The sequence below is a fragment of the Triturus cristatus genome, chromosome 7 (assembly GCF_964204655.1).
Source record: "Triturus cristatus chromosome 7, aTriCri1.1, whole genome shotgun sequence".
In the NCBI taxonomy this organism is placed as follows: domain Eukaryota; kingdom Metazoa; phylum Chordata; class Amphibia; order Caudata; family Salamandridae; genus Triturus; species Triturus cristatus.
The window spans coordinates 165796960-165809031 of NC_140590.1; the positions used below are offsets into that span (position 1 = coordinate 165796960).

Sequence of the window (12072 nt, forward strand, 5' to 3'; positions counted from 1 at the left end):
GTCTGTGCATAACAATGATCTGCAGTGCCTAAAATACTTTGTAATAGCAGCAATTCCAAAACCACGAAGGGGAGGAGATAGAGATAAAATGCTGAGAAGGTTGGAATCGAAAACAATTCTAGAACTAGATAGCAAATTTCCTAACGGACTTAGTACCACGGAGGTCCTGTACCATTTCTATAATAGACGGTATTAGGAAAGCATCAGTCAATAGATCTGCACATAGGCACCTTCCCTGCCGCACTGTTGATCTTTCTCTTTTTTTTTGTTGCAGAACAATTAAAAAATGTTAAGCCTATTTTGGGAATTTGCCTTTTTAAAATGTATTTTATTTTTATATGTGGGTCGCACATTTTATTATTGCACTTCAGAAATTGAACAAAAAAATAGGGTCCATATTCTTTCGTTTTTATAAAAGAGATGAAACAACGTTTTTTAAATTAAATATAGCAACAAATCAGGTCATTTCCAATCAATTAGCATTTAGGTTGTACATAGACGGTTCGTCCTTAATTATCATGATACAGTAAATATATATTATAGCCAATACAAGCGCAATTTGCACTATTCAGAATACATTTGTTTACAAAAAAATCTTTGCACATGTATGTGTACTAATTGCGTACTTTGCACATTTTTGGACATTTGTTTACAAAAAACATCTTTGCGTATTTTTGCACATGTAAAAATATACTAATTGAGTATTTTGCACATTTTTTGGCAAAAGATATATTTATTTGCGGATTTTGCACAGAGAATTGCGATATTTGCACATGGTTTGAAGTATAGGCTATTAACATGTACACGAATTGGCTTTAGGTTTCTCATAAAATAGTGAGAAATGAACAATGAATTAACATTATTTAAATATGGTTGTAATCAATAGCCAAAAAACTGATGTTTGCTTATAGAAAAATCTTGCATTGATGCAGTTTAAAAATGTGTATATATTTAAAAAAGAGTATATATATCAAGAAAACGTAACAGAAAATCTCTTTACCATCAAAATGTCAGATGATATTTGACTAGGTAGAAGAAAGACTCACCCATCAGAAAATGGTAAAAAGTGGCAAATAGTATGTTGTTTATATTTATGATCACATGTGGTGTCTGCACAGCATATTTTAAAAGAAGAGTCATGGCCGATAACTGACAATCTGTGAGCAAGGGCACCCGCCCGAAACGCGTCAGATTTTGCAGCTCTAAGAAATAAAATATTCGTGTCTGCATTCTGGGATTCGTGTTGTCTTTGGTTCGCCGAGAGGAAGTGCTCAAAAACAACATACTTTGTTTGATATATGTATATATATATATAGGTTTTACACTAATGAAGGTCAGGATTATCCTAAAGAGCGAATTGTGGGGGGAAAATATATATATATCTATATCCATATATATTCATATTTGTGCACTACAAAGATATCATGCTTATATATATCACACTGTAGCAAGCTGCCAGGAGCTGCAAAGGCTTCCAAATCTGACCTTGCCTGGAAAAGCTTCAACGCTGTTCAGAACCAACTCAGAAGTTACTTTGCTTGTCCTGACTCCATGTTAGTTTGCTTATCTGGTAGTTCATTTTACTTACACTGTATGCCTGTAGTATAATTGGCACAGTGCCGAGCCTGCATTTCTGTGCTACCCATATTTAGCTGTTTAAAATTGGCATGGTGCAGATCTTGCATATCCCTGTTAGCCATATTTGGAACTGTGCCTTAGGCTAGTTCCGTTGACGTTGCATTTCTTAATGTATATAGGACCCAGAAATAAGGGTGGGTGTAGCTCAAGGAGTTACACTATGTGGAATACCGCGGAGTTGAAAAAAAACTCAGTGGCATTCTGTGAATTTCCACGTGCGGGCAGAGTTGTTCCACTCGCTGAAGCTCACCACTTCTCTGGGCCCTATGTTAGAGGGACAGTGCGCAGGGGTGGAGATGTCACCTATTATCTCCGTCATGTCGGGTGAAGCATGCACGTGCCGTAGTACAGTCCCAACTGTGCAGAAGAGAAGAGGCATAAATGGAGGGAACCAGTGTGTCGATCGGCATTAAGTTCGGACAAGCTTGGGACAATATTTAACTAATGAACATTTGATTTGACTGTCCTATTGGAGCTACGTCTCGTCAGTCAGCAAGCGTAGTCAGTTGACGCTGCTGGGGTGATCAACTCTGCCCACTCACGGACCACTCTAAGAGGAAGTGAAAACGCTGTGTAACAAGCCTCGATCTAGACAAGTATCACCAGGGTGAATCTTGTCTAGATCGAGCCTTGGCTCGCAGCGTTCCCTTGGAGCTGCCATCTCTGTACACAGCTGGAGTCACTGCCCTCCACCCGTCCAACTCAATCCCTCCTACATCCAGCAGCCTCCCCAACAACATGACAGGATAGGAGGACTTCGGCCTGGGGGAATCTCAACATGGCCCCATCCCCACCGCCTGATTCTCCCACCCTATCTGGCCAATTTTGCAGCCTAGCCCATTGCACAGCTCTGCACCTTGTTTACACCGTGGCTGGTCTCTTCAGTGCTGTAATGAAGGTGGGTCGCCTCTTCCCCGCGCTTTGCCTCTGCAGACAGCAGCAGCGTACAGCAGATCCCTGGCATACATGCCCACTCGGACACCGGCAGGTAAGGGGTGACCTAAGGGGCTGGCATACAACGTTTACTGCATCACTCACTAACAGCATGAGTTAGAAGGCTTGAGGTAAAAAAATACTTTTGATTCTACTGCATTGCCATGGCAAAATAGTTTTCTCATTGGTGTTCAACGGTTCCGCCCCATCCAGCCCTTTCACTTCATGGAAATATACCAAGTGATGAGAATTGTAAATACAATGGGGACCAGCTGCGCACATTTTGCAAATCACCGTCCTTTTTTCCCCAGCCATCGTTTTTAAAACTCATTACAAGTTATTTGTGCGTATGTTATACATGTTTGCCCATTAAACACTCAACTTGTTTAGTGGGTGCTGGTAAACTCCGCTTAGTGGTGTAGGTGGAGTTTTTGCAAAACTCCGCCCTCCAAGTTGAGTGTGGAGTGAAAAAAAACTTGATGAACTCCCCTGGCGGAGCAGAGTTTACCTCCCACCGTTACCCAGAAACCAGTTATTCAGGGTAGAAGCAGGCTGAGAGCACCAGTTTGTGACCTGACTTCTTCCTTGCTGATCAGCAAGCATGCACGGGTACCAATAAATACATTTCATTCTGTTTCTGAGCAAACTGCTCTGTCTGGTGAGTTTCTTTCATTTGCTCCTGGGGGGGAGGGGGTGCAAATACTATTTATTTTCCTAACAGCAGATAATGTTAGACTTACTAAGTGGCAATCCTAATGAGGTCAGGGCTTCCTAAATTAATGAAATCTCCCTCTTTTATATCACACAGAATCAACCAGGTCATACCCAAGAATATTATAATTTAAAAAACAGAAGCAGCCCTTACTCACCGGACAACCATCAAACGAACACATCAAACCTGTCTCTCATTATTAACAAAAGTTGAAAAATGCATGGTCATCAAAGCAAACTCAGTATCAAAGAATAAACTTTGCATGCATGACGTCACAGACATCCAACAATTCATAGCTAAAACATGGCTAGCTGATGATGCATCATTGTGCATGAAGAAATACTACCAGGTGCACCCTGTAATACACATATCAAAAGTAAAAAAAGTAATCCTAGATGTCAAGGTCAAGGAAAGCTTTATTCGACTGTTATTTTTTAACAATCATAAAAGCATTAAAATAATCCATTTTCCAATAAAATCCATGAATTAAAAAGCATAAAAAATCACAATATACAGTACAATTTGGTCATTTTAAGATACATACACATTTCATTAATTAAAAGACCATACAAATATAGAGAGGTGGTTCGTTTATGTTTGGAATTCATCGTTAATAAAACTTTTTCTTAATCGAAGCACTCTCTTTAAAAACATGGCTAACCTCCATGCGACATGTTCATTCTCCAGTAACTGAAGTTTTATCAAATCAGGGTGACATTGCCCCAGCCCCTGAGATTTTATAAGTGGAATTAAACACACTTTCCTTAACTCTGAGTAAAATTTACAAAAAAGGACTAAACGCATGGTATACTGAGAGGATTGGTTGTCACAAGGACACAGTGGTAACTGTTGCGACCAGTCATTCATTTTAGGCAGGGCCACTAGTCTGTGGACAGTATTGAACCTAAACCGAGTCAATAACATTCTATCATAGGTACCGGGCACAAATGACAAATATGGCTCCATTCTTAGTGTAGTTAATAATAATTGGTGTTGACTAGGCTTTAAGAGTTCTCCTGACAATCTAACAGTTTCCAGCAAGCATAAACCCTCCTTTTTAAGTAGTAGTCTAGGGATTGCCTGCAGGGTCATGGGGTCGGTAAAGTATTCTGGGTGATCTAAATCAGTCATAAAGTCACGCACAAACCTGACCCAAGGAATCTTTAAAGCCCCGTCTAATTTGAGACAGTCCTGCAGAATCTCCCTATTTAGCTGTGTCTGTTCCTTTGACCAGATACTGTGCCACAACAGTATCGGTTCTATTTTGATAAGGTCAGAGATAAAAGGGAGACCCAGCTCCTCGTGGCAAACATGAAAGGAGGTACTTAGTGGAACTGATAGAATACATTTTAAAAATGAGTTTTCAACTTGTTGCAGCAACATAGTGTTAGCTAGGCCCCACACCCCTGCTCCATACATAACAGAAGTAATGCATTTTGCTTTGAATATTTGTAGGAGCTCCCCCGGGGGTTTCCTTCCTAATTTCCTAAATGTTGCGAGGGCGGTGGCTGACCGAATGAACAACAATTTTTTCATAGTTATGGTTTGAGCCCATGAGTCATTGTGATTAAATTGTACTCTGAGGTATGAGAAACTCTTAGTTGATACTAGCTTCTGGCCATCCACAAATACATCTTTTGGTCTCATGGTCCCTTGACCGCATCTCATTACAAACGTCTTAGATATGTTGGTACTAAGACCAAGATCCTTCATGAAAACTGAGAAACAGTCAAGGACCCTTTGGAGACCAATTTGGGATCTTGCCATTAAAACTGCATCATCCGCATAAAGAAGAACCGGAATGGGCCGACCAGCAACCTGAGGGAAATCTTGTGCACTACTGATTAATGCATCGCCCAGTCCATTGATATACAAGTTAAAAAAGAATGGGGCCAGCATGCAGCCCTGCCTGATCCTAGATGTAGTTCTTAGTCTGGAACCACAAATATATGCTGTAGTTAAATCTTCAACAAATATGTTCAGGGTTGTATAATTCCTTTTCTTCTTCCTAGGCCTCCTCCACAGCCAGGGTTATGCTCTCTTGGCTAGAGCATGTAAATTAACTACATTTAAGAGCCCAAACACCTCTCATAAATAAATTAAAATGGGCGCACAATTCAGCAACCAGGCTACTACTACATTTGAAATCCTGGGACCCCATATTGCCTATGCTTACCTATGCTTGTGTGCTTGCCCTGGCTCCCAGTATCCTGCCAGATTGTGTTCAAAGCCCTCTTCGTAACACATCAACTTCTGCATGGAATAGGATCAATATTAGAATAAAAGAAATTCAAGACCCACCACTCAAATGCAAAGCCTCTAACCCTAAGTGATCCTACAGCTGAAAGTGCTACAAGACCCAGCACCCAAAGGCAAAGCCTCTGACCCTAAGTAACCCTACAGCTGATAGCCCTATAAGGCCCACCGCCCAAAGGCAAAGCCTCTGACCCTAAGTGATCCTGCAGCTGAAAGTGCTACAAGGCCCACCACCCAAAGGCAAAGCCTCTGAACCTAAGTGATCCAACAGCCAAAAGTGCTACAAGGCCCACCACCCAAAGGCAAAGCCTCTGACCCTAAGTGATCCTACAGCCGATAGTGCTACAAGGCCCACCGCCCAAAGGCAAAGCCTCTGACCCTAAGTGATCCTACATCTGAAAGTGCTACAAGGCCCACCGCCCAAAGGCAAAGCCTCTGACCCTAAGTGATCCTACGGCTGAAAGTGCTACAAGGCCCACCGCCCAAAGGCAAAGCCTCTGAACCTAAGTGATCCTACAGCTGAAAGTGCTACAAGGCCCACCACCCAAAGGCAAAACCTCTGACCCTAAGTGATCCTGCAGCTGAAAGTGCTACAAGGCCCACCGCCCAAAGGCAAAGCCTCTGAACCTAAGTGATCCAACAGCCAAAAGTGCTACAAGGCCCACCACCCAAAGGCAAAGCCTCTGACCCTAAGTGATCCCACAGCTGATAGTGCTACAAGGTCCACCACCCAAAGGCAAAGCCTCTGACCCTAAGTGATCCTACAGCTGAAAGTGCTACAAGGCCCACCGCCCAAAGGCAAAGCCTCTGACCCTAAGTGATCCTACAGCTGAAAGTGCTACAAGTCCCACCGCCCAAAGGCAAAGCCTCTGACCCTAAGTGATCCTACAGCTGGAAGTGCTACAAGGCCCACCACCCAAAGGCAAAGCCTCTGACCCTAAGTGATCCTACAGCTGAAAGTGCTACAAGGCCCACCACCCAAAGGCAAAGCCTCTGACCCTAAGTGATCCAACAGCTGAAAGTGCTACAAGACCCACCACCCAAAGGCAAAGCCTCTGACCCTAAGTGATCCTACAGCAGAAAGTGCTACAAGGCACACCACCCAAAGGCAAAGCCTCTGACCCTAAGTGATCCCACAGCTGGAAGTGCTACAAGACCCACCACCCAAAGGCAAAGCCTCTGACCCTAAGTGATCCTACAGCAGAAAGTGCTACAAGGCCCACCACCCAAAGGCAAAGCCTCTGACCCTAAGTGATCCCACAGCTGGAAGTGCTGCAAGGCCCACCACCCAAAGGCAAAGCCTCTGACCCTAAGTGATCCCACAGCTGGAAGTGCTACAAGGCCCACCGCCAAAGGCAAAGCCTCTGACCCTAAGTGATCCCACAGCTGGAAGAGCTACAAGGCCCACCACCCAAAGGCAAAGCCTCTGACCCTAAGTGACCCTGCAGCTGAAAGTGCTACAAGGCCCACAGGCCGAAGGCAAAGCCTCTGATCCTAAGTGATCCTACAGCTGAAATTGCTACAAGGCCCACCGCCCAAAGGCAAAGCCTCTGACCCTAAGTGATCCTACAGCCGATAGTGCTACAAGGCCCACCACCCAAAGGCAAAGCCTCTGACCCTAAGTGATCCTGCAGCTGAAAGTGATACAAGGTGACCACCCAAAGGCAAAGCCTCTGACCCTAAGTAACCCTGCAGCTGAAAGTGCTACAAGGCCCACAGGCCGAAGGCAAAGCCTCTGATCCTAAGTGATCCTACAGCTAAAAGTGCTACAAGGCCCACCGCCCTAAGGCAAAGCCTCTGACCCTAAGTGATCCTACAGCTGAAAGTGCTACAAGGCTCACCGCCCAAAGGCAAAGCCTCTGACCCTAAGTGATCCTACAGCTGAAATTGCTACAAAACCCACCGTCCAAAGGCAAAGCCTCTGACCCTAAGTGATCCTACAGCCGAAAGTACTGCAAGGCCCACCGCCCAAAGGCAAAGCCTCTGACCCTAAGTGATCCTACAGCCGATAGTGCTACAAGGCCCACCACCCAAAGGCAAAGCCTCTGACCCTAAGTGATCCTGCAGCTGAAAGTGATACAAGGTGACCACCCAAAGGCAAAGCCTCTGACCCTAAGTGATCCTGCAGCTGAAAGTGCTACAAGGTCCACCGCCCAAAGGCAAACCTCTGACCCTAAGTGATCCTACAGCTGATAGTGCTACAAGGCCCACCGCCCAAAGGCAAAGCCTCTGACCCTAAGTGATCCTGCAGCTGAAAGGGCTACAAAGCCCACCGCCCGAAGGCAAAGCCTCTGACCCTAAGTGATCCTACGGCTGAAAGTGCTACAAGGCCCACCGCCCAAAGGCAAAGCCTCTGACCCTAAGTGATCCTACAGCTGAAAGTGCTACAAGGCCCACTACCCAAAGGCAAAACCTCTGACCCTAAGTGATCCTGCAGCTGAAAGTGCTACAAGGCCCACCGCCCAAAGGCAAAGCCTCTGACCCTAAGTGACCCTACAGCTGATAGCCCTATAAGGCCCACCGCCCAAAGGCAAAGCCTCTGACCCTAAGTGATCCTGCAGCTGAAAGTGCTACAAGGCCCACCGCCCAAAGGCAAAGCCTCTGAACCTAAGTGATCCAACAGCCAAAAGTGCTACAAGGCCCACCACCCAAAGGCAAAGCCTCTGACCCTAAGTGATCCTACAGCCGATAGTGCTACAAGGCCCACCGCCCAAAGGCAAAGCCTCTGACCCTAAGTGATCCTACATCTAAAAGTGCTACAAGGCCCACCGCCCAAAGGCAAAGCCTCTGACCCTAAGTGATCCTACAGCTGAAAGTGCTACAAGTCCCACCGCCCAAAGGCAAAGCCTCTGACCCTAAGTGATCCTACAGCTGGAAGTGCTACAAGGCCCACCACCCAAAGGCAAAGCCTCTGACCCTAAGTGATCCTACAGCTGATAGTGCTACAAGGCCCACCACCCAAAGGCAAAACATCTGACCCTAAGTGATCCTGCAGCTGAAAGTGATACAAGGTGACCACCCAAAGGCAAAGCCTCTGACCCTAAGTGATCCTGCAGATGAAAGTGCTACAAGGCCCACCGCCCAAAGGCAAAGCCTCTGACCCTAAGTGATCCTACAGCTAATAGTGCTACAAGGCCCACCGCCCAAAGGCAAAGCCTCTGACCCTAAGTGATCCTGCAGCTGAAAGTGCTACAAGGCCCACCGCCCAAAGGCAAAGCCTCTGACCCTAAGTGATCCTAAAGCTGAAAGTGCTACAAGGCCCACCACCCAAAGGCAAAACCTCTGACCCTAAGTGATCCTGCAGCTGAAAGTGCTACAAGGCCCACCGCCCAAAGGCAAAGCCTCTGACCCTAAGTGACCCTACAGCTGATAGCCCTACAAGGCCCACCGCCCAAAGGCAAAGCCTCTGACCCTAAGTGATCCTACAGCTGAAAGTGCTACAAGGCCCACCACCCAAAGGCAAAGCCTCTGACCCTAAGTGATCCCACAGCTGGAAGTGCTACAAGACCCACCACCCAAAGGCAAAGCCTCTGACCCTAAGTGATCCTACAGCTGAAAGTGCTACAAGGCCCACCGCCCAAAGGCAAAGCCTCTGACCCTAAGTGATCCTACAGCTGAAAGTGCTACAAGGCCCACCACCAAAGACAAAGCCTCTGACCCTAAGTGATTCTGCAGCTGAAAGTGATACAAGGTGACCACCCAAAGGCAAAGCCTCTGACCCTAAGTGATCCTACAGCTGAAAGTGCTACAAGGCCCACCGCCCAAAGGCAAAGCCTCTGACCCTAAGTGACCCTGCAGCTGAAAGTGCTACAAGGCCCACAGGCCAAAGGCAAAGCCTCTGATCCTAAGTGATCCTACAGCTGTAAGTGCTACAAAGCCCACCGCCCGAAGGCAAAGCCTCTGACCCTAAGTGATCCTACAGCTAAAAGTGCTACAAGGCCCACCGCCCTAAGGCAAAGCCTCTGACCCTAAGTGATCCTACAGCTGAAAGTGCTACAAGGCTCACCGCCCAAAGGCAAAGCCTCTGACCCTAAGTGATCCTACAGCTGAAATTGCTACAAAACCCACCGTCCAAAGGCAAAGCCTCTGACCCTAAGTGATCCTACAGCCGAAAGTACTGCAAGGCCCACCGCCCAAAGGCAAAGCCTCTGACCCTAAGTGATCCTACAGCCGATAGTGCTACAAGGCCCACCACCCAAAGGCAAAGCCTCTGACCCTAAGTGATCCTGCAGCTGAAAGTGATACAAGGTGACCACCCAAAGGCAAAGCCTCTGACCCTAAGTGATCCTGCAGCTGAAAGTGCTACAAGGTCCACCGCCCAAAGGCAAAGCCTCTGACCCTAAGTGATCCTACAGCTGATAGTGCTACAAGGCCCACCGCCCAAAGGCAAAGCCTCTGACCCTAAGTGATCCTGCAGCTGAAAGGGCTACAAAGCCCACCGCCCGAAGGCAAAGCCTCTGACCCTAAGTGATCCTACGGCTGAAAGTGCTACAAGGCCCACCGCCCATAGGCAAAGCCTCTGACCCTAAGTGATCCTACAGCTGAAAGTGCTACAAGGCCCACCACCCAAAGGCAAAACCTCTGACCCTAAGTGATCCTGCAGCTGAAAGTGCTACAAGGCCCACCGCCCAAAGGCAAAGCCTCTGACCCTAAGTGACCCTACAGCTGATAGCCCTATAAGGCCCACCGCCCAAAGGCAAAGCCTCTGACCCTAGGTGATCCTGCAGCTGAAAGTGCTACAAGGCCCACCGCCCAAAGGCAAAGCCTCTGAACCTAAGTGATCCAACAGCCAAAAGTGCTACAAGGCCCACCACCCAAAGGCAAAGCCTCTGACCCTAAGTGATCCTACAGCCGATAGTGCTACAAGGCCCACCGCCCAAAGGCAAAGCCTCTGACCCTAAGTGATCCTACATCTAAAAGTGCTACAAGGCCCACCGCCCAAAGGCAAAGCCTCTGACCCTAAGTGATCCTACAGCTGAAAGTGCTACAAGTCCCACCGCCCAAAGGCAAAGCCTCTGACCCTAAGTGATCCTACAGCTGGAAGTGCTACAAGGCCCACCACCCAAAGGCAAAGCCTCTGACCCTAAGTGATCCTACAGCTGATAGTGCTACAAGGCCCACCACCCAAAGGCAAAACATCTGACCCTAAGTGATCCTGCAGCTGAAAGTGATACAAGGTGACCACCCAAAGGCAAAGCCTCTGACCCTAAGTGATCCTGCAGATGAAAGTGCTACAAGGCCCACCGCCCAAAGGCAAAGCCTCTGACCCTAAGTGATCCTACAGCTAATAGTGCTACAAGGCCCACCGCCCAAAGGCAAAGCCTCTGACCCTAAGTGATCCTGCAGCTGAAAGTGCTACAAGGCCCACCGCCCAAAGGCAAAGCCTCTGACCCTAAGTGATCCTACAGCTGAAAGTGCTACAAGGCCCACCACCCAAAGGCAAAACCTCTGACCCTAAGTGATCCTGCAGCTGAAAGTGCTACAAGGCCCACCGCCCAAAGGCAAAGCCTCTGACCCTAAGTGACCCTACAGCTGATAGCCCTACAAGGCCCACCGCCCAAAGGCAAAGCCTCTGACCCTAAGTGATCCTACAGCTGAAAGTGCTACAAGGCCCACCACCCAAAGGCAAAGCCTCTGACCCTAAGTGATCCCACAGCTGGAAGTGCTACAAGACCCACCACCCAAAGGCAAAGCCTCTGACCCTAAGTGATCCTACAGCTGAAAGTGCTACAAGGCCCACCGCCCAAAGGCAAAGCCTCTGACCCTAAGTGATCCTACAGCTGAAAGTGCTACAAGGCCCACCACCAAAGACAAAGCCTCTGACCCTAAGTGATTCTGCAGCTGAAAGTGATACAAGGTGACCACCCAAAGGCAAAGCCTCTGACCCTAAGTGATCCTACAGCTGAAAGTGCTACAAGGCCCACCGCCCAAAGGCAAAGCCTCTGACCCTAAGTGACCCTGCAGCTGAAAGTGCTACAAGGCCCACAGGCCAAAGGCAAAGCCTCTGATCCTAAGTGATCCTACAGCTGTAAGTGCTACAAGGCCCACCGCCCAAAGGCAAAGCCTCTGACCCTAAGTGATCCTACAGCTGAAAGTGCTACAAGCTCACCGCCCAAAGGCAAAGCCTCTGACCCTAAGTGATCCTACAGCTGAAATTGCTACAAGACCCACCGTCCAAAGGCAAAGCCTCTGACCCTAAGTGATCCTACAGCTGAAAGTGATACAAGGTGACCACCCAAAGGCAAAGCCTCTGACCCTAAGTGATCCTGCAGCTGAAAGTGCTACAAGGCCCACCGCCCAAAGGCAAAGCCTCTGACCCTAAGTGATCCTACAGCTGATAGTGCTACAAGGCCCACCGCCCAAAAGGCAAAGCCTCTGACCCTAAGTGATCCTGCAGCTGAAAGTGCTACAAGGCCCACCGCCCGAAGGCAAAGCCTCTGACCCTAAGTGATCCTACGGCTGAAAGTGCTACAAGGCCCACCGCCCAAAGGCAAAGCCTCTGAACCTAAGTGATCCTACAGCTGAAAGTGCTA

The 12072-nt window shown here is 47.6% G+C and overlaps 1 protein-coding gene across 1 annotated transcript in view; it reads left to right on the forward strand.

Moving 5' to 3' along the window:
- The first annotated feature begins 1806 nt into the window (after window positions 1-1806).
- Window positions 1807-12072, forward strand: part of NPHS1 (NPHS1 adhesion molecule, nephrin) — a 526308-nt gene continuing 516042 nt past the window's right edge. Inside the window, exon 1 of the mRNA XM_085615945.1 lies at window positions 1807-2626. The gene's annotated coding sequence lies outside the window, so the exon portion shown is untranslated. The remainder of the gene's footprint in view (window positions 2627-12072) is intronic.